This window comes from Marmota monax, unplaced genomic scaffold (genome assembly GCF_021218885.2).
Source record: "Marmota monax isolate L192 unplaced genomic scaffold, Marmota_monax_Labrador192_F-V1.1 WCK01_AAM20220418_F8-fsc00310, whole genome shotgun sequence".
NCBI lineage: Eukaryota > Metazoa > Chordata > Mammalia > Rodentia > Sciuridae > Marmota > Marmota monax.
In genome coordinates this window covers 467,953-487,918 of record NW_026692085.1, presented here as the reverse complement: position 1 = coordinate 487,918, position 19,966 = coordinate 467,953, and the positions used below count along the sequence as shown (strand labels likewise).

At 48.9% G+C, this 19,966-nt stretch overlaps 1 long non-coding RNA gene across 1 annotated transcript in view; it reads left to right on the top strand.

Moving 5' to 3' along the window:
- The first annotated feature begins 16,059 nt into the window (after positions 1–16,059).
- The window catches only part of LOC124103937 (uncharacterized), a 29,279-nt gene continuing 25,372 nt past the window's right edge, over positions 16,060–19,966 (top strand). The window contains exon 1 of the long non-coding RNA XR_006855329.1: positions 16,060–16,230. This is a non-coding gene — a long non-coding RNA (uncharacterized LOC124103937). The remainder of the gene's footprint in view (positions 16,231–19,966) is intronic.

The following is a 19,966-nucleotide window of genomic DNA, read 5'->3' as shown; positions in this document are numbered from 1 at the left end:
TAACATACAATTTTAACTATCATTCCATAGGTCCTGCTGGGAGAATTGAGTTTTCTCTCATTTCCAGAACTCTTTTGTTGAGTCAGAGGAGGCTTGTGGCCTGCATTCTTGTGTTACATGTCACCAACATCCCATGACTGAATGGCAATCACCAGCTCTCAGTGAAGCTGATATTCATCCCTTGTTAACACTGCCACATGGGGCCCGAGTGGGTCGAGGCAGAGAGCTTTATTTCCTATTTCATAAGCTCTGTTATTGTTCATTTACATTTTACCCCAAGCCAAGGAAAGGTTTTCACAAGGCAGACGAGTGGCTGCAGAGACAGCCGAGGGGGTCAGTGCCGTCAGTCTCGTGCTTCAGCTGTCAGTGTCCTTTCAGCTTCAGCGGCACTGAATCAAAGTCCAGTTCAGTTTTTGTACTTGTTTTCCGAGGGTCCTTGTTCCCCTCACTGCAAGGGTTGTGAGATCCACAGGGAATGACTCTTCGAGTCCCAAACTTCAAGGAGTGGAAAGGAGCCCTCCTGGCATCTGAATGCATTTGTTACACATTTTCTGAAATGAATTGGAAAACATTGAAAATGCAATGCTCCTTTTGTTCATGTTTGAGTGATTGTGAAATGACAATCCACTCGGAATTTTAAAATTTGCTATTGCTGTTTCACATTTATGTACTTCAGTAGTGCTGTCTATTAGGCTCAATTAAAAAGTGCATACATAAGGCGACAAAATACGATGCCACCATCAGGATGACCCTAACTTGAGGGAAAAACAAAACAACAAACAAAAAAACTCAAACTGCAAATCACTGATGAGAGATTCTGGCCCAATCTTTGTGTGAATCTTCTAAACATTTTGGTCAAAATGGTACTTGGGCTAATCATACCGATAGGCAGAATGCTGGTCATGGACAGGTGATGAATATTCTGGAAAACAGTTGAATCAATGAGAACATGGTAAAGGTGACAGAAATTGAAGTAGCTTAAGAAAGGGTGATATCTTTGCTCATGAAACTCAGGGTATGTGAGGATTCTCAGGTGTGACTTGGCCCCGGGGTCAAACAGTACCTAGGTTCTCCGTCTCTCTCCATCCTTATCTTGGCTCTGCTTTCCTTCAGATGTTGGCTTACTCTCAGGCATGACCTGACTGCAGTGTAGGAAAGACCACTACTGACCTCTGGGGGCCACAACCCGTTCCAAAGGGAAGAGAAAGCCACTCTTCATCCCAGAGTCCCCACAGCCGATCCCAGGAGAGAACCAACCAGCCCTTCTGAAATCACATGTGCATCTGTGCCAGGGAGATGAAGACCTGGACCATGCTGCCTCTCATGCCCGCCAATGTGAGGGGTGGGTTGGTCATGAACAACCCCACCAGACAGTCTGGAATGGAGGAAGGACTATTCTCAAAAAGCAGAAGTCAGTGGATTGACAAGCCGCTGTACTCACCATTCAGGGCTGTTCCCTGGGACTTGGTGGAGTCATTGGCCCCAGGGAGACTGCCCGGCAGGCACTGCATTTAGGCATTCCATTGTGGTTAACTTCAGTTCTAGCCAAACGCTTGCAAAAATCACTTAGTCATAAATCACTTAGAAAAAACCTAAGAAAAACCATTGCTTAAATGGAATTGAGTCACAGCCGTGTGGCGAGTATACGAACTATATTTGGATCATCTTGATGACCGTTGCTACAAAAATCTTTTTGACTCTTCCAATTCAGTGAAATCTCTGATCTTAACTACCTTATTTCATCTTATGCAAAAATGTGGATGTGTCATCAGGTAATTCCACTAGATGATGATGATGAATGGATGTCTTCTGTAGAAGTGATTGCTGTTTCCGGGGCACCATGCAGAGCTTAACACATGGCTTCTCTTCCATAATTTTACAAACATCTCCTGAGATCAGTTTTATTTATTTATTTAGTTCCCAATGGATTTTTCACTTTATTTGTTTATTCATATGCGGTGCTGAGGATCAAACCCGGGGCCTCACACCTGCTAGGCAAGTGCTCTACCACGGAGCCACAACCCCAATCTCTGAGATAGGTTTTAAAATCTTCATTTTTAATAACTAGGTTTGGAGAAAGCAAATTGCTTACCCGTGATCACATAGTTGGGGACCAGAAACCAGAACCACACTCTTCAGAAAGCCTCTCCTCTGGGCCATTGTATTGTCCCCTCTCTGTGCCCCAGCTTGCCCCCATCAGGGTCAGGCAAGACGATCACCTCGGAGCAGAGCTATGAGAGACTCTTTTGGAGGGAGGTCAAGTAATTAGGGCCTCATGACTGAGTTCACTTAGATGATAAGAGTTCTAACATTTTCAACTTAGGACTGGAACCACTTTTACAGGCCAGGCAAACACACCTTTATTCAGGGCGTTATCTGCTGGATGGAGCCCAGTACCTTTCACCTTTCACTGACAGTTGCTCCACTTAAGTTTCAGAAGGGTGAAGTAATAGCAGCACCTGTGCAGGCCTCGTCAGAGAGAACTTGGAGAGGTGGACACTGACACAAGTGTGGTGGAGGAGAGGGTCATTGCAGTCTGCTACTGGAGAGTGAGGGACTCCAGCCGACCAGGCTCTGAGAAGCCTGCTCTCTGGGGTGCCTGGGTGAGCATCCCTAGCCGCTTGTATCTGTGTGTCCCTTTTCTTAAACTCCTCGTTTCTTGGGGGAGAGACCCTCTAGTATCCTGCCTCAGGACTGAAACCTGGCTGCCTGCACTGTGGGGACCCAAGGGGGGCATTCTAGGGTTCCACGTGCAGGCCTTGGGGGACCCACTCTTCCAGCATGGACACCAGACCCCTCTTGCTCTGCCAGGGCAAGGCTACTCCAGTGTTCTCTGTGTGGAACAAACCTCCACAGGGTCTCGCTGTCCTGTTAGAAGACTTTCAGCTGCTGCTCCTGATTTCCTCTCCCTTTGCTTATGCTGTAGGCTCTGGCCAGCTCCACTAATGAGTCCCGGGGCATCGGGTGAGGAAGGCTTCAGCTTCCTGCATGCCATCCCTGCAGTCTCCTCCCCTGCTCTCCTAAGTCAGTGAATTGGTGCACGACAGCTAGTGGGATTTCAGGACACCATGTTAATGCATGTGTCCAGTCTGCCAAGTTTTCCTGGAGGTTTAGAGTCCTCTCAAGAATGAAAAATACTTCTTTAAGAACTAATAGACTTGATATGCTTACCATGTAAAAATATTTACCAACTTACCCACTCAGAGAATTTTTCCTAAATGGGTTCTCTGCTAACATTTTTGGTATCAGAAAACTAAATGTAAGACATTTTTTTCCTATTTCTCCATGTACAGTTTTATGTAACAACTTGAGTCCAGGAATCATTTTATGTAGCTTGGGGATAAACTTAGGGTATAGAGTAAAAAAAACCAGTTTTATTAAAGTATTAAAGTGTTTTTTTTAATAATCCCTAGGATAGCAATGTTTAAATTCAGCTTCTTCAGTAGAAACAGAATAATAAACTTCCATATGTGTCAAGGTGTGAATTTGTAACACAAGAGACAGATCCTCACTTCCAACAAGTGCTCTACCACTGAGCCACAACCCCAACAGTGTCGTTCAGTGTTGGAATCCTGATTTATCCTGGCAGAGTGACATTGCTGTTTGGAGCAAAAGAGTGCGTGTGTGTCCATGGTGTGTTGTGGAAAGAGGACTAGGGACCACCCTCTGCTTGAAGCCATTCAGTTTTTCTGACGTTGAAACTGGGAGTGGCTAGTTATGCTAGTCTTGCATTTGCATCATGACAGAGAAGGGCAGGTTGTTGTGTGGACTGTAGAGCTGAGAGGAAAGGGCTGCAGACCTTGGAGCTTGGTTGAGTTACTGGCCTCAGGACAGCAAGGAAGATGCTGCTGAAGCACATAGTAGCTGTCTGGTATCTTGGAGGTGAGGTGAGCCAGTGGCCGGGACCCCGCTCGAGCCTCAGGGAACCCCGGGTCTTGGCATTGGTTCTTCAACATTCTTCTTGCTCTGCTGCTGTGCCATGTCCAAGGAATCCACCACTGAGCAGTTCCTTTAACCAAATGCAGAAGAGTTTTAAAGTAATTTTTTTTTTTACCTTCTTCCTGTTTTAATCAGGGTCCAAAATCTGTGTGAGGGCTGTCTAGAGGAACAGAACCAATGGGATTGACCGATTTATCTCCTATCTATCTATCTACTCATCCATTCATCCACATATATGTATTTAAAGAAAGGGGGAACTGGCTTACAGGATCGGAAGCTGGGTTGTCCCACCATGGCTGTCTGCAGGCTAAGGACCTGGAGGAACCCATAGGTGCTCAGTCCAAGAGGCTGGAGGTTCAGAACCAAAGGGACCAATAATGCAGCCCCAGTCAGAGACTGAAGGTCTGCAAACTCCCTGGAGAATAGCATCAAATCCATGTTGGAAGAGTGCAGAAGCCGTCCTCCCATGTTCCTGGGCGATGGCAGCAGTGATCAGGGTACCTGTTCTAGAAGAATTGAGCTTGCGTCTGCAGGGCTTCCTCTCCTGCTTTTTGTTCTGTCTGGCCCCTGAGCTGTGGGACGGTGCCACCACATTCAGAGTGGGTCTCATCCTCAGTTTGCTGTCCCACAGGCCGATGACTTCTGGAATCCCCAGCCCCGACACACCCAGAAGTCTTTTAATCTTAGGCTATCTCTTAATCCAACCAAGCTGACAGTCTAGATTAGCATCACACTTTCTTAGAACCCAGAACATTTTCCTTTCTCTGTGCAAGCTGCAGGCCTCTGCAGTGGAGAAGTGCTGCAGCATTTAATGGTGGGCCATGCCCTCCAGTGTTGCAGGGGAACCCCGCAGCTCACTGTTAATTTCTTCTTCTTTCAGAGTTCTTGTCTTGTGAATTCAAAGAATGAAGTCCACTGACCAGAATGCACAAGTGTAAGAGTAGGATTTACTGCAGAAGAGAAACAGGAACAGAAGTCTTATAGTGCAAGAGGGAACCTGATAGCAGGTTTTCTCCCACAAGTGTTCCTGTCTAGGGGTTTATATATCACTTGGGTCACTGCTATTGACCCAAACTTTTGCTCATAAGGATTTGGAAATAACACTCTAGGTTAGCTCCGAGTCCCATTCAGATTTGCCTTACTTCCACTTTCTTGGAGGGTGATGTCATTGGATTACGCATGCTCAGTGGGGTGTCTGGAGCTGCAGTGCTGGCTGTGCAGTGTGCTCCTGCTGCAGGCATTCCCCCTGTGTTCAGGCCTGGCTGCTGCAGAGGGGCGGCTCAGCTTGCCCAGGCTCAGCTCACCTGGGTCTGACTTGCTGCACCTCAGACCCTGGATGGTATGGAAGGCTCTGCATGGCAGCCCGTGCCTCAGCTCCTCAGGACTGCCACTCTGCCACTTTATTACTCCTCTGCTGCTTCTCGGCAGAGACCAGTGGGCTGGCTGCGTAGCTTGGTGGCTGGGGAGCCATGTAACTATCTCATTATGGACTTCATTTGTCTTATAGGCATTCTTTTAACCATGGACTTCCATGCTCAGGATGTCCTTCTATCAGCAGGACAATTTTATTGTAGTCAGAAGAATCCCAGTTCATACGATATGAAGGTGGAAGGGAGTTCGCTGCTGTGCCTGCTGGGGAAACGGGGGTACAGCTGTAGGCAGGTGCTCCTAGATCCAGAGGAGCACTGTGGGGCCGTGTTTTCTGCCCCTCTCAAGTCACATTTCCTGTGGGTTCCCTTTATTTTTAGGCGTGTTTTCCCGTGTGGTTTGTGAGATGGCTACAACCAGTGTGAATTTGCATCAGACCAAAATTAACTGCTACAGAAAGAGAAGGCAGTTTTTAGATTTTCCAGGAAAGTCCCAGAGATGCCTCCCAAGAGTAGGCAGGGCTGTGTCTGGTTTCTTAGCTGGTGGTTACACCTCTGATAACAGGGTGATCTGATTGGCCAAGCCTGGGTCATGTGCTTACTCTGAAGTTCCAAGAGGTTTAGCCTAGGGGGACCGGGAAGGCAGAAGGTGGAACAAGACTTCTTCCTACATAATTTCTGGGCAGCCAAACTAACAAAAACACACAAAAGCATCAGCATTCCTGAAATGTGGCTTGAACGTGTTCCTCCCCAGTCCTTCCTAAGACAGTGCACACCCTTCCCATGGCCCTCCAATGAGCAGCCAGCTCCCCCTGCTGGGTCCTAAGGCCTGTCTGCACCTGTTGGTGGGAAGGTCCCTAGCCACCTGTTCCTCTCTCTAGGATCTGCACAGTTACCCCTGGGTCTCAGAGCTCCAAGCACAGTTCTAACTCTGCATACTCTATTTCTCATACATCTTTTATCCGCTTCCTCCCTAAATCCTCTTCTAGTCCTGTCCTTTCATTTCTGAAACTTCTTTCTTTCTCTTTCTTTATTCTGGGTTTGAGTGAAACATGCCCATAATCCTGGCCAATAGGTTTTAAAGCACATAGTGCTGTAAGCACACACAAAGTCATATAATTTTAAGTGCTATTAGATATAGTCAAGTCCTCCTTTAAGGTATGTAAGCCCCCTTCCGAGTCTTCAGAAAAGTCATCCTTCATCCAAGTCATTTTCTAATTTGGTATGATTTACCTGATTATTGGCGTTGCAGATAAACTCTTCCAATGGTAACTTCTCCTTCAGTTTGGCTGACTTGTGGGTGTTTCCAATGTGTTACAAGAGCATTATAGCCATGTTCCAGGATCAATAGTTCATAGACTGAACTGGAAAACTCATGATGGTTTACAATTATTCTTCTATACGGAGATGTATTTTCTCTCCTTTACTTGCCCTACCTCAAAAAATAAAAATCGTAGTTGCAGTTTTTATTTTTTGAGACAATAAAAATGTGTATTATTAAAACACAAAAATCCTGTGTTGTGTGCTGGGTCGGAGGTCACAGTGCTGTGTTGGGGGGAAAGGTCAGATATGAACAGAATAGTGTTCCTGCTGTGGAGGAATTTATTGTTCTCTGGGGAGATGAAGGTGTGAGACTCCAACTCAGAAAGGGCCCTGAGCTGGACTGAGACCGGTCTCTGAGGCCTGTGTCCTGCAGGACCATCTTAGCTGTGCACGCGTTGCTAACTCTGTCTCGGTTCAGAGGCTGAGGCTGTGGTTTGGAAGGCCGAGTGAGCCCGCACTTCCTTGTTCTGCAAAGAAACTGTGGCTCCTGGTCCTATCTGCATGGCCCCTGGTGTCTCTGTCCTTGCAGCTTTGTGGACCCTCGTGTGACTGCTTGGGGACCAGCAAGGGCTACAGATGCCTAACTCTGGGGCGGTGCACTCCCACGCGGAATTCTGCTGGGTCTCGGCCCCCTCTCCTGCCAGCTCGCAGGCTCACTGCCTCCTGGGCCAAGCGCCCCCTGGCAGTCCTGCTGTGTGTCCTCACACTTCCCTGTGCTCTGCAAACCCTCCACTTGGATTAGTTTCAGGATGGTGCAAGAGCAGGCTGCGGCCCACCTGCCTGAGTGTCTGCAGCACTTCTCCTCGTGCTCCCTGAGTTGTCCTCACAGGAATGCAGGAAGCTGACCGTGCCAGCGTGGTCTTGCCCAATGGACACACGGGGTCGGTGGTGGGAGAGGAAGGGGATGAAGGTAGCTGGCCCAGCAAATGGGTCTGCGCAGAGGCCTCCAGGGGGTGCCATCCAGCCCCACTGGCTCTCACTGACCAGGCATCATGGTCAGACAAGGCTTTTGGGAGATTTCGGCTCTGAGCACATGGAGGGTGGGGAGGCCTATGTCCTCATCAGCTAGTGTTGGTCTGTGATTATTGATCGGTGGGTGGTAACAAAATTAATTAGCTGCTGAGGCAGAGCATTGTCAAATCATGTTAAATGATTTTATATCCAATACAGAGATTAAAATCGATTCTTTGGATTCGGGATGCAACACTACAATTACTAATATTAAATTAAGGCTTTTTTATGTCATAGTGTGGGTTGGCGCACAGCTCCCTCCCCAGGAGAGCGTCTGGAGCCACCTACAGATTTTTTTGTGAGTACGTTCACGTTTTTATGTCAAAATGCATAGTCGACTGATTTAAATGAATACACAATTAAACAATGGTCTGTAGGTGTGTCCCTGAGAAGCCTCGTGAGGAACACAGGCTGTTTTCCAACCCCTTGGAGCTAGAATTCTGAAATAGTCTTAGAACACTGTTGCTCGTCTTTAGAAAGCGAGGGATTCTCAGCACCATGTTCTGAAGGAATATTTTCTGTCTAAAATCTATGATGAAAATACAGGTGAGAGCAGGCCACAGGGTCACGTCACATCCTTGGAGGTCTTGGTCCCTGGAGGTGTGGGGTCCTGGGTACTGTGGCCATGCATTGCAGGGCTGTCCAGCTGAGGAGGAGGCAGCTGGAGGGAGGAAGCGTCAGGTCTGCCACCTCTCCTTGTTTCCCGTGTGCTAACTCCCACCTGGCCAAAGAACTGACTTCCTAAAGGGCTGGTGCAACCTGGTGCCTCGGGACTGTGTGGTCCCTTCTGACTCCACCGGGTTGGTCCAGCGGTTGGCACTCTGCATCTTTCCTTCCAGCAGGTTCGTGGACGCTCCTGGCAAGCTTCAAGCTCCGCTGGGGAAGAGAGATCTGATCCCACCCCTCTGCTCCGAGACCTTTCAGAGGACACCTGCTGAAGGATTACCCGTACCTTCCTGGCTTTCAGGACTCTCTTCACCCCCTCCTGGCCTTCTGGAGTCTCGCCCCGACGGGCTGTGCTGCACGGCTTGCCACACTCAGCACAGGGGTCTTTGCTCAGTGCGTTTCTCTATTTACAGTGATTTCCCAGCCCCTCGCCCACACTGATCTTCTTAGTGCTCAGAACTGAACACCTCCTTAGCAACACTGTTCCTGGACACGGACCTCCAGGACAGCTCTCGCTTCCTGACGTTCCCCGCAGACTACACAGTTATACTGACTCCACTTGCATTACGATGTAGTAACCAGGCGTCGGCTTGGTGTTCAGGTGTCCTGGAACACCGCGAGGTGGGAACGTGGTTCCCGTGAGTATCGTAGGAGAGGATTCAGCTACCTCTGTGAGGTTTTAGAATTACCATCTCCTGCAAAACATCTGGGTCTCTCCGTTTCCTTGTGCAGATTATCTGGTCCCAAGCTAGGGTCTAACAAAACCAACTACTGCACTTGGCCCACAAGAAGAGTTTCAGTGGAGGAGGACGGGACGGTGATGGCGATTCAGGAGGGCGGGTAGTGGAACCGTGCAACTTGGGGGCGAGTGGGGGAAGGGAGAATGACTCATAAGATTCGGAGGAATTGTGTGAGTTCTCCCTTGACCTGGCCACTCTTTTGGGGCCTCTAGGGATCAGGAAAGCCACCGTCTGCTGGTTGCAACTCACCTGTGGCAGGTGCTGGAAGCCCAGCTCGGACTTGCCAGAGGCGAGCGGAGGAGTCCCTGCAGTAGTCACTCATGAATGAGGGCTCAAGCAATGCCACGGAGCCTTGCCTCACCTCCCTCTCAACTCTGCACCCTTAGAACCATGTTCCCAGAAGCACCTAGAGTCACCAGCCATGTGTGGCGTTAAAGCTTGTAGGCCAGAGAAGGGAGCTTGGCTCCTCTGTCTCTAGGAATCCCAGGGATGGGTCTGACGGGCCCGGCTTGGACCATAAGGTGGAGTCGGGGGAGATGGTAAGCCCATGGGCCAGGTCTGGGTCATGTCCCACCCTTGTGTAGAGGGCTGGGGGAAGGTGGCCATCAGATGACCTTACGTCACCAGGAGAAAGAGTAGGGTAAAAGCGTGTGACGGTTGCTTGTGTCAGTGCGACTTGGCTGAGGGACCCCAGATAACTGGTAAAGTCTGTCTGAAAGGGTGTCCCTATGTGGGAAGAGCATTTGAATCATCCTGAGTTGGGAAGATCCACCTCTGCAAGGTGACTGGGCATCACCTAGTCCCTGGGGACCCAGCAGGGGACAGAGGTAGAAGGGGGTGAACTCACTTTCCTGTTTGAGTTGGAACTTTCAACTTCTTCTATCTCAGCAAGTGTAGCTCCTGGTTTGGGATTTTGGTTGCTGGGACTTACACCATCCAACGCTCGGGTCTCCGGCCCTTGGGCTCCCAGTGTGTGCAGCTTGCAGACGGCATGGGATGGGCCTTCCCAGCCTCCACTGCCTGTGAACCAGTTCTCCTAATAAACCTCCTCATGTCTCTCATATACCCTAGAGTTCCACTCCCTCCTGGAGGACCCTGGCTACTCCTGGGGAGTTTCTCCGAGGCAGTGGCGTGGGGACACAGAGGCATGTGGCAGATGCCAACTACCTGCAAACTAGAGGCCAGCTCACGAGAGCGTTGCCTGGGAATGACGGCAGACCCACGGTAAACTAAGGCGGAAAGACAAGACACGACGCTGCAAAGTGATGAATGTCGACTGCTTAAAAACAAGAGAAAAGGAAAAGAGCGGCTGGAGTAATATGTCAGCAACCAGAAGTACATTCCCCACAAGCTATCAGAGTCGTGGGGAGCATCGGCACCGAGGGGCGCTTTCCGAGTGCGAGGAATGCGGTTCCTAAGCCAGAAGGAAACACCATCATTGAGATCGAATGCTGTTATACAACCTTGAACGTGTCCCCTCAGTGACTCAGAGACCTGCCTGTGTCTCAGTGGCAACCTCTTTGTTTGAAATAGTAACGTGCTTTGCCCTGGATGGTTATAATAATGGAGTTTAAATTGGTGGACACAGATGCTATGATTTTCACTAGGCCGTTATCCTTGCGTGGAGATTTGAAGAACCCATTCAAGACACATTTCAGGTCTATGCAGGAAGGTGGCGGAGACTGCAGATGCCCTGATTTATCTTGGCTCTCACGCCAGCTTCTTCCCTCTCCCATCCATTCTTCACCCTGCTTGAGAGAGTCGTCGTTCTCCAACACCAATCTGATCACGTTTCTTCCCTGCTTAAATTCTCCTATGGCTCTCAACGGCCATCAGACTTGGGTAAAGTCTGGAATCCTCAACGAGGCTGAAAGCTGTCTTTGTTTGGCCACATTTCCTCCAGCCCCACTCCTGCTGTTGACCCAGGGCCATTCTCTGTGTCCCAAGTGCTCGGCTCATGGGTGCCTGTGGGCTTCACTAATGCTGTGCCTGCAGCCGGCAACCCCCTCCCCATCTCTCCTGTGACTGATCCCAGGGTCTTCATGACCCTCACTCTGCTAGGCCTTCTGGCCACAGAGCAGAAGTCATCGTGTCTCCTTCCTGCTCCGGAGTGGAGTGCTGTTCCCTCACGCTCAGCACGCCCTTCACCTCCCTGACCGAGTGAGCCTTCCATAGTGGCTTTGGGTTTTCAGTCTTTCATTTCTCTCTTAATCGCTGGCACATTACCTAGCACCTACCAGGCTCTCAACACATGTTCATGGAATCAATGAACTTAAAGAAGACTAAAGATGCAAAATACTTCGTGGGTCTTATGCCTTTCAAATGGCTGTTCAGAAATTGGTTGGAACATGGAAACCATTGCCATAGAAACACGCCTAGGTTAAACTGGAAATTTCAAGGTTGCAAAGTGTGACTCTAGAGCTCACGGTTTGCCCCTCAAAGCCAGTTTAACCTAGGAAAGGACAGGATCACCTTCTCCACCAATGGAGATACGCTAAACATGGGAAGGCAAGCCCCTAGTGCTTTGGGGCATGCAGGGCACTCCTGGGCTCTTTCCTTAAATAAAAGTCTCTGAAACAAAATTCCCTTCCTACACCTTTGAGCCTGGATGGCTGCAGCCTTGCGGATTCCTGAGATTCCTCTAGGCACCTTTCCTGTGGTCCCAGGGTAAAGCACTTGGTTTCTTTTTATTGGCGTGAAATAACCAAAACTGCCTGGCATCACCTTTACGTGTACTCCTTTTCTGGGCAAGCTGTAAGTTTTCCAAACCTTTCTTCTCTGCTCCTCTTAGTTTGCACAGATTCTCACCCTACGGCTGGCTAAGGGCAGCCGGCAACACCGTGCTGCAGCCTGAGGGCTTTGCAGCCTGCAAATTTCCTCTGCCAGGTAAACTAGTCCATCAACTTTAAATTCAGCTTCCCACAAAGAGTCACGCACACGGAGAAATGCAGCCACATTCTTTGCCATGGTGTAACAAGGATTGCCTTGGGTCCAATTCCAGTAGAATCTCATTTCCATCTGAAATGCCCTCAGCCTAACCCTGGAGTCGCCCATTAAGCCCTATGTACAGCATTCGAGGGGTTTTAGCTTGCTCCTCCAAACTTTTCCAAATCCCTCTGTATACCAGTTTCCAAGATTTCTCCACATGGTCAGGTATATCCCAACGGCAAAGACCCCTCTTTTCAGTACCAATATTCTGTGTAAGTCAGTTTTCCATGAATATAATAAATGCATCAGATTATCAACATATAAAGAAAAAAGGTTTATTTTGGCTCATGATTTTTCAGGGGTCTCATAGCCCTGTTGCTTTGAGGCCTGCGGTGAGGCGGCAAATCATGTAGGAGCGTGGGGTGCAGCAGAGCACTCACCTCAGGGCCAGGAAGGGAGGGAGAGAGAGAAATGAAGAGACCAGGTTCCACACTCCCCTTTAGGAGCATGCTCCCAGGGACCAAAGAGCTCCCCAAAGGCCCCACTTGTTAAAGTTTCTACCACCTCCCAATAATGGCAACCGGGACCAAGATACATGGGTCTTCATGGGACCCTCAAGATCCAAACCATAGCAGTGGGTGCTATTGCTGGGGAGAAACCAACATGGTGTAAGCAGGGGAGCTGAGGGACAAGTGGATGGATGCATGGGCAGATGGATGGGTGAGTGGGTGAGTGGATGGGTGGGTGGGTGCATGGGAAGCTGAACGTGTGGGCAGATGAGTGGAAGAGTGGGTGGGTGGATGGTGTCATTTACTTCCCCACACTTGTCCTCCCACCTTCTCATGCCAATAGGATTTGTAGGTTCAGAGAGTCTTTACTCTTCTTTTTTTTTAGAAAAGAAGTCTTTTTCTCTTCTCTTTTTTTTAATTGCTTCTTTAGTTATACATAACAGTAGAATTCATTTTGATATAATTGTACAAGCATGGGATATATCTTATTTTAATTAGGACCCCATTCTTATGGATGTTCATGATGGTGGGATTTACTATGGTGTACTCATATATGTATTTAGGAATATTATTTTGGATTAATTCCACTGTCTTTACTTTTCCTATTTTTCCTCCCTTCCCTTCATTCCCCTTTGTCTAATCTACTGAATATCTGTTCTTCCCCTCTCCCACCTTATTTTGAGTTAGCTTCCACATATCAGCGAAAACATTTGGGCTTTCGTTCTTTGGGTCTGGCTTATTTCACTTAGCTTGATAGTGTCCAGATCCATCCATTTACTGGCAATGTCATAAAGTCGTCTTCTTAGTGGTTGAGTAATATTCCACTGTGTACACGTACCACATTCTCTTTACCCATTCATCTGTGGAAGGGCACCTAGGTTGGTTCTATAGCTTGGCTATTGTGAATTGTTCTGCTATAACACTGAGGTGGCTGTGTTACTGCTCTTTCTTTCCTAGTCTTCATCACCCAGGGCATGCCTCTGATAGTCATGAGGTAAGACATGAAGTGGGAGGAGTCTGGGAGAAGGTGGGCAGGTCAAGGTAGAAGCAAGGACCGCAGGTCGAATGCCTGCTGTTGATTGCCACCATCTCCTGAACCCTCCCTCTCCTTATCTGCGTCTTCCTGCTGGCCTCCGCACCATTCTCCTGGAGGCCCTGCCTCTGTCCTCACTGCTTCCCCCCGGCTTCTGCAGTATCGCTCCAACTGGGTGTTGGCTCCCTTCTCCTCTCTCTCTCCTTAGTTTGCAGGATCTCTGAAGACAGGGCTGTTTTTGTTTATTGCCTGTTTTGTTTGGTCCTCACCCCCAATATCTGGCACCATGCCTGGCACCTTCCAGAGAATGCACGTCTGTTGAGTCAATGACCTGACAAGTACACAAGTGCCTCAAGTCAAATCATGGGATTTATACTGCACTTGAGAGCCTGCAGTAGGTCCCAGGTGGTAACTGTGCCCAGTTCCAACCCGGGGCATGCACCTCGTGCTTGAGGTGGGGTGGGAACTAATACAGAGCTGGGTTTTGGAATTACTGCCTTTGCTAGAAGCAGCTGTTCTGGGAGGAAGCCGGCCACTAAGCTCCAGGGTTCAGTTTTGAGTACCACATGGAAGGTGTATGACAGACAGGTCAGGAGCCAAGGGAGCATGCCTGTCACATGTCACAGAGTCCTCCAGAAGGACAGCAGTGGTGGGTGGGAGGCCTCACCTAGGAGTGTCCAAGAGAAAAGCAGTTTTGGGTGCGATTCTGAAAGCACAGTCTGATTTGGGGGTATTTGTTATGAACTGAATGATTCACCCTACCCAAATCCCTATGTTGAAATCCTAGCTCTATGGGATGGAACTGGTTCTGGGAGGCAATCAGTCCCAGGGGGGCCTTGTGAACGGGACCAGTGTCCTTATGAACAGGCCCCCCAGCCTCTTGAACCACACGTGTGAGTGTAGGGTGAGGAGCTGGCCATCTGCAGCTGCTGCAGGAGGCCCTGGAAGAGGGTCTTCCCCAGGACAATGTGAGTCCCTGGTCACCCATCTAGTCCCTGGCACTTTGCTCTACAGCCCCACCTGAATGAGACCTAGTTCTGCTCCTTGCCTGCTGAGTGGTGGGGGACTGGTTCTCTTCTGCACGGCTCTGGGTTCTTACAGGCTCTAAAGCAAGGAAGAAAAAGCTCTGGATGAAGTGCCTGTCAGAGCCCCCGAGAGACAGGTGATGTTAGCAAGACATCCCAGCTGCCTGATTCTTTTCACACTTTCAAATATTAAGATAGTTGCAAAATGTTCGAAGCCACTTAAAGGTAAATACAAGTCCAAAACTAAAAGCAAGTCTTAGAACCTTGAGCAACTGCACACTCCCCGGTGCTTGCGAGTTGCTGGTAGCTGTCTGGATGGAGGCATTTTACATCCCTGGGGGTGCATGAGATCTTTGTCCCCGATCCTCCACTGTCCCCAGGCTGAGGTTGTGCTGTGCTCTTGCTCGACACAGCCGGGGGCTCCCTACTCTGAACCAAGTCAGGGAAACTGCTCTTCCTTACTTTGGTTTGGGGAAACATTGTCAGCCCATGATTTGTTCTCAACTGTAGGGAAAAAATCCTTTCACCCTGTGGTCAGTTTGGAGGGACCTGTGAATGGTGGGAGCCACCCCATTATGATGGGCCTCCAAGGTTCTTCTTAACCCTTGAGCTTCTGAAAGGCAGACCTTTGATAATGATCTTTCCATTAATGAGCAGTGGATTCCAATTTAAAAATGAGAACTTTGATCATGGTCAACTGGGTGAAATTCACATTTGAAAGCATTAATCATGTGAGATGCCATAGAAGTTGGTCCTGGCGTTCTATCTCCTGGCTAGCTTGGTAGAGAAGAGATTTCTAGACTCGACTTTGGAATAGGTTGGATATTTTTTTTTAAAAAAACTGAGACCGTCTGGACAATGGGGTGTGTAAATCCGTGTGCGTGGGTAAAGAGAGTGGAATTCAAAACAGTCACCGTGAAAGCTAGGCAGTGGCAGGAAGGGTCAGCCACCTGCCCTTGCAGGTGGTGGTGGTCGTAACAGGCAGGAATGAAAGCACCAGGCAGAATCCCGCCTCTTGGATGACACTGATGGAGGAGTTCTTCTAGTGACGCTCTGTGCTTTATTAAAGTTCTCAGCTCTCCTGCAGCAGGAAGAAAAGAAAGGCTTCCAGGATTCTTGTATTTAAGTAAACAACCCTGTCTTTTCTTGGGTCCAAACAGAGAAAGCCCTAAGGCCATTCAAGTCAACACTGGGAGGGGAGGGTGGGGAGTCATTTACCAGCCATGAGCCCTCAGGCAGGTGGCCCCCCTGCGGCTCCAGCCTCAGGCCTCAAGGCTCCCCTGGAGAGTTCAATGAATTAAAGTATGTTAAATTTTTAGGATAGTGCTAGGCATGGAGTCAGCACTACTGTTACAAGTGTTTGTTCCAGACTCTCATTGGTTGGTGTGTGACTGAGGGAACCTTAGATGTTGCACCCCGGGTTTCAGCCATGTGAACAGGCAAGGGTGCTCATGAGCCTGCAGGGCTACGGGAGAACACAGGTGTTTACAGGAGATCCGGGCTGAGCAGAAGGGCTTGTCTGGCTGGGATGAGAATTACCATCATGGACCAAGATGTTGAAGTGAAGACCACTTTTCCCTCCTGCAGATGACTGTTTAATTTAGCAAGTGTTTTACGAAATACCTAATTATCAAAGCAATGAACAGCTATTTTAGAGAAGTTGGAAAACATAGGAAAGCACATTAAAAGGTAAGATCATTTATTAATGTCACCTGAAAAGTGGGGCTCAGTGCTGCAGTACGTCACCTGTGTTGTGTGTACAAGAACGTTTGTGTGCCTGTTGTCCACCTCTGTCTATCCATGTCTAGTGAGGAGTGAAGCTCTGGGTGTACAGGAAGGAAACGGGAGGATGTCCTCTCCCCAGAGCTCCATATTGCTCCAGGAAGACACAGTGCTGCAGCACCCTTGTTAAATAACAGGGAAAGGTGTCCTCCCATCAGACAGGCTCAGGCTAAATAGAGGCACCGGGAGCTGGGGGTGAGGCTCAGTGGCAGAGTGCTTGCCTAGCATGCACCAAGGTCCTGGGTTCAATCTCCAGTAAAAATAAATAAGCAAACAATTAAATGAATAAAAATAGGCACCAGGGAGAAGGGGAGAGGGATAAGACCCAGGACTGAGAGGCTGTGGATAATCCAAATAGAAGGAGAGCTTCTTTTCTTCAGCAGAGCTGCACTTTAGTGTTGGTGCTGGGCTGTGGGCGTCTTGGGACATGGGACTTCCCATGTGATGCTGGGAAGGCACCAGTATTAAGATGCAGTGAGAAGAAGGCCGCCCAGCTGGAGTTCTGGCAGTGGGACAGGAGCAGAAGGGGTGTGTGTGGATTCCTGGTTGCGTCCTTTACGAGGGAAGATGTCCGCCCTCCATTTGTTTAGCTTCCAGGTCTTGGAAGTGGTGGTGGAGCTCCTGACCAGTGCAGGGTTTCATTGGGAGCAGAGAGAGGTTTGGCAGGATGAGGGGGACGCAAGTCTAAGGCAGCTCTGCACACAGGGACGCTGGAAGGAGAGAAGACAGCCATGCCCGTCCAGCCAGTGTGCTTGTGGCCGTGTTCACGTGGCCCAGCAGAGCCACCTAAGCAGCCACCGTGGGCAGGTGACACGGCCACTCTCATTCTCGGAGGGGAGAACAATGCCCAGTCCGCTCTCCTTGCGCCTGGCATTCGTAAGCCCTTATTTCAGAAGGAGGAAGCCTTTTCCTTATGTGAGAATTTAATCAGTCCTAACATCCTGGCCACCCCTGGCCATCCCTGGCCATCCCTGGCCACCAGCCTAGGAGAGGCCTGGACTTGGGGTCCTGGCGAGCATTCCTCTCACCTGGTTTCCCACCAGAGCAAGCTCATGTGCAGGATGGTTGAGCTCAACCTGTAAGTGGCGGCCCTGGCCCTTCAGTGACCTCTTAGTGATGATCAGGAGAGAAGTGGCCCCATGATCTTCTGGGGCCTCTTGCTTGTAGAAGCTCAGCCCATTCGCTGCTCGGGACAAGGTGGTCCATGGAGCCTGGGGCCTTTGAGCTGTGGCACATTCAGGGCTGAGGACATTTTTCTGGTGGCACGACAGGAAATAAAGGATGCTGAAAGGTGTCTTCATGAGCTCCCGGTGACTTCAGCATCCTTAGGAATGGTCTATGCTCAGAATAGAACTTAAACGGCTTTAAAATCTCCTTGCAACTCGGGCTCTGCTGGCCTCGCTGTTTCTCGAGGGGTAAAGTGCCCTTATTAGTTTCTGAAGAGAAAGAGACGCCTCCAGGGGATCACCTTACTAGGAGACCTACTTCTTTCCCCGGTAATTGAAGAAGTCACAGCATGCACCAGGAAGATTAAGGCTTGTGTAGGAGGGAATTAGAGTTTTCTTCTCTTTCTTTTTAAAAGTACTGGGCTCTCGTGAGGTGCGACTGAAGCAATATCGTGTGCTCATTCTTCAGCCACCGTCTTGGAAGGGAGCGACTCCTTTACCATCTTGATTTTTGGGGGTCACAAAATCAAGCAGCCTCCTTGTATGGAGTTTAGAGGAGCCTCGTCTTTGGGGTACCTGCTGGTCAGAATGTTTTATTCACTTGAATGCACAAGAATTAATATCTTTGCACATGAGAGCACACCCGAGTGTCTTGTAAAGAAGTTAATATTGAAGCTCCTTTGGTAATGAGGAGGAGGCAAGTACTTTAGGGCCAGCTTTGCTCAGAATCACATCACACCACAGAATCCCCACCAAGCACCTTGGAGGCTTCTGGGAGACCAGCCCGTGGCTGTGACACTGTGGGCCCACGGCTTACTAAATAAACGCCTATTTTTAAATGATGGCTTTAAAAGCACTAGGAGCTTCACGTCCAGAGTGAGCAACTTGTGGTCCCTTCCTTCTTGGTAAATGGCTGGATGTGGGTATGGCTAAGGTGTTAGGGGACAAGAATATGACTCACTGACATAATCCAAGTGCAGTGAAGTGCTAACCCTGCAGCTCCTGGGATGGAAATGTCTCTCTGGAATCGTTGCTCTTAGTGAGAGGAGACAATTAGGTATACATAGGTTAATAATGCAGAAAACAGATTTCTTTCAGTATTTTTTAAAACAGTTTAATATTTATTTTTTAGTTTTTAGGTGGACACAATATCTTTATTTTTTTATTTTTATGTGGTGTTGAGGATCAAACCCAGCGCCCCGCACATGCCAGGCAAGTGCACTACCACTTGAGCCACATCCCCAGCCCTCTTTCAGTATTTTAACATTGCCTTTTAGTTATGCATGACGGTAGAATGAATTATAACATATCACACATACATGGGGTAAAGTTCCCATTCTTGTGGTTGTACACGGTTGGAGTTTCTCTGGTGGTGTGTTCATACATATATGAACACAGGAAAGTGAAGTCCAAGTCATTCCCCTGTCTTTCCCATTCCCACCCTCCCCCTTCCCTTCATTCCTTTGTGTCTGATCCAGTGAACTTCTATTCCCCTGCATATTGTGTGTTAGCATCCACATAGCAGAGAGAACATTCGGCTTTGGACTTTCATTGATGAATTTAAATAGGTGATTCCAGTCAAGTCAGCAAATCTGTACTCAATATATAACGGTGTGTGAGAAAGTTTTCCCAGCCTCTATGAAGTGACTTCAATCTGAGGTGAACAGGGCAGCTTTGACCAGAGATGGGTGTGGCAAGGACCTTACTGGGTGTAGATGCTCTTAGAATTCTCCCAGTGGAAAGAAGGCCGAACCCGTTCTGCTTTGGAGATGGGAGAACGGTCAGCCGCAGGTCCATCTGCTGGTGGACCACCTTTCACGCTCCGGGGTTGAGGAGGTCCTCAGGGGTGTGTTGCCATCCACGGGAGGAACTTTGGAGGAACACTGGATCCAGAAAAGACTAATCCTGGTGAAGTGGCCTATTAGACCAGGTATTTATCAAAATGTTTTATGGGGGCTTTGGTTCATTATTTTCTGTTCTCTGTACTACAGGGAACATTAGCTTTCGGAACAGGTCATTTTGAAAGTACGCCCTGGATAGGACTAAGGCTTTATAGATGGCCTCTGGTGGTGCTGGCTGCCACACACTCTCAATTTAGAAATAAAGCAGCCCGTGGCCTCATATCCAATTCATGGAATTCCGGGCCGGCCGAGGCTGAAGTTCTGCATAATAGGAGCAGCGGACTGCTAGGAGCAGTTTCTGTAAGCAGGTCACTTGTGAAGCCGCCTATTGATTGGACGGTTAGTTATGGCCCCATAAAACCTGGCAGTGGTCTGCATTTTCTCCTTCTGTCATTTGAGCCCTCAGAGGAAAAAGAGAATTTGGCATATGGAGAGGAATTTATAAGTTACCTTGAAGGGGACAGGGAAATAGGGAAAGCAGTACTGATTGTGCCCCATTCGCTCCCACACTCAGACCCTGTTTCACAGGCCATTACCCCGTAAGCTTCAGGTGACTGATGGAGAATGTGTGATGTC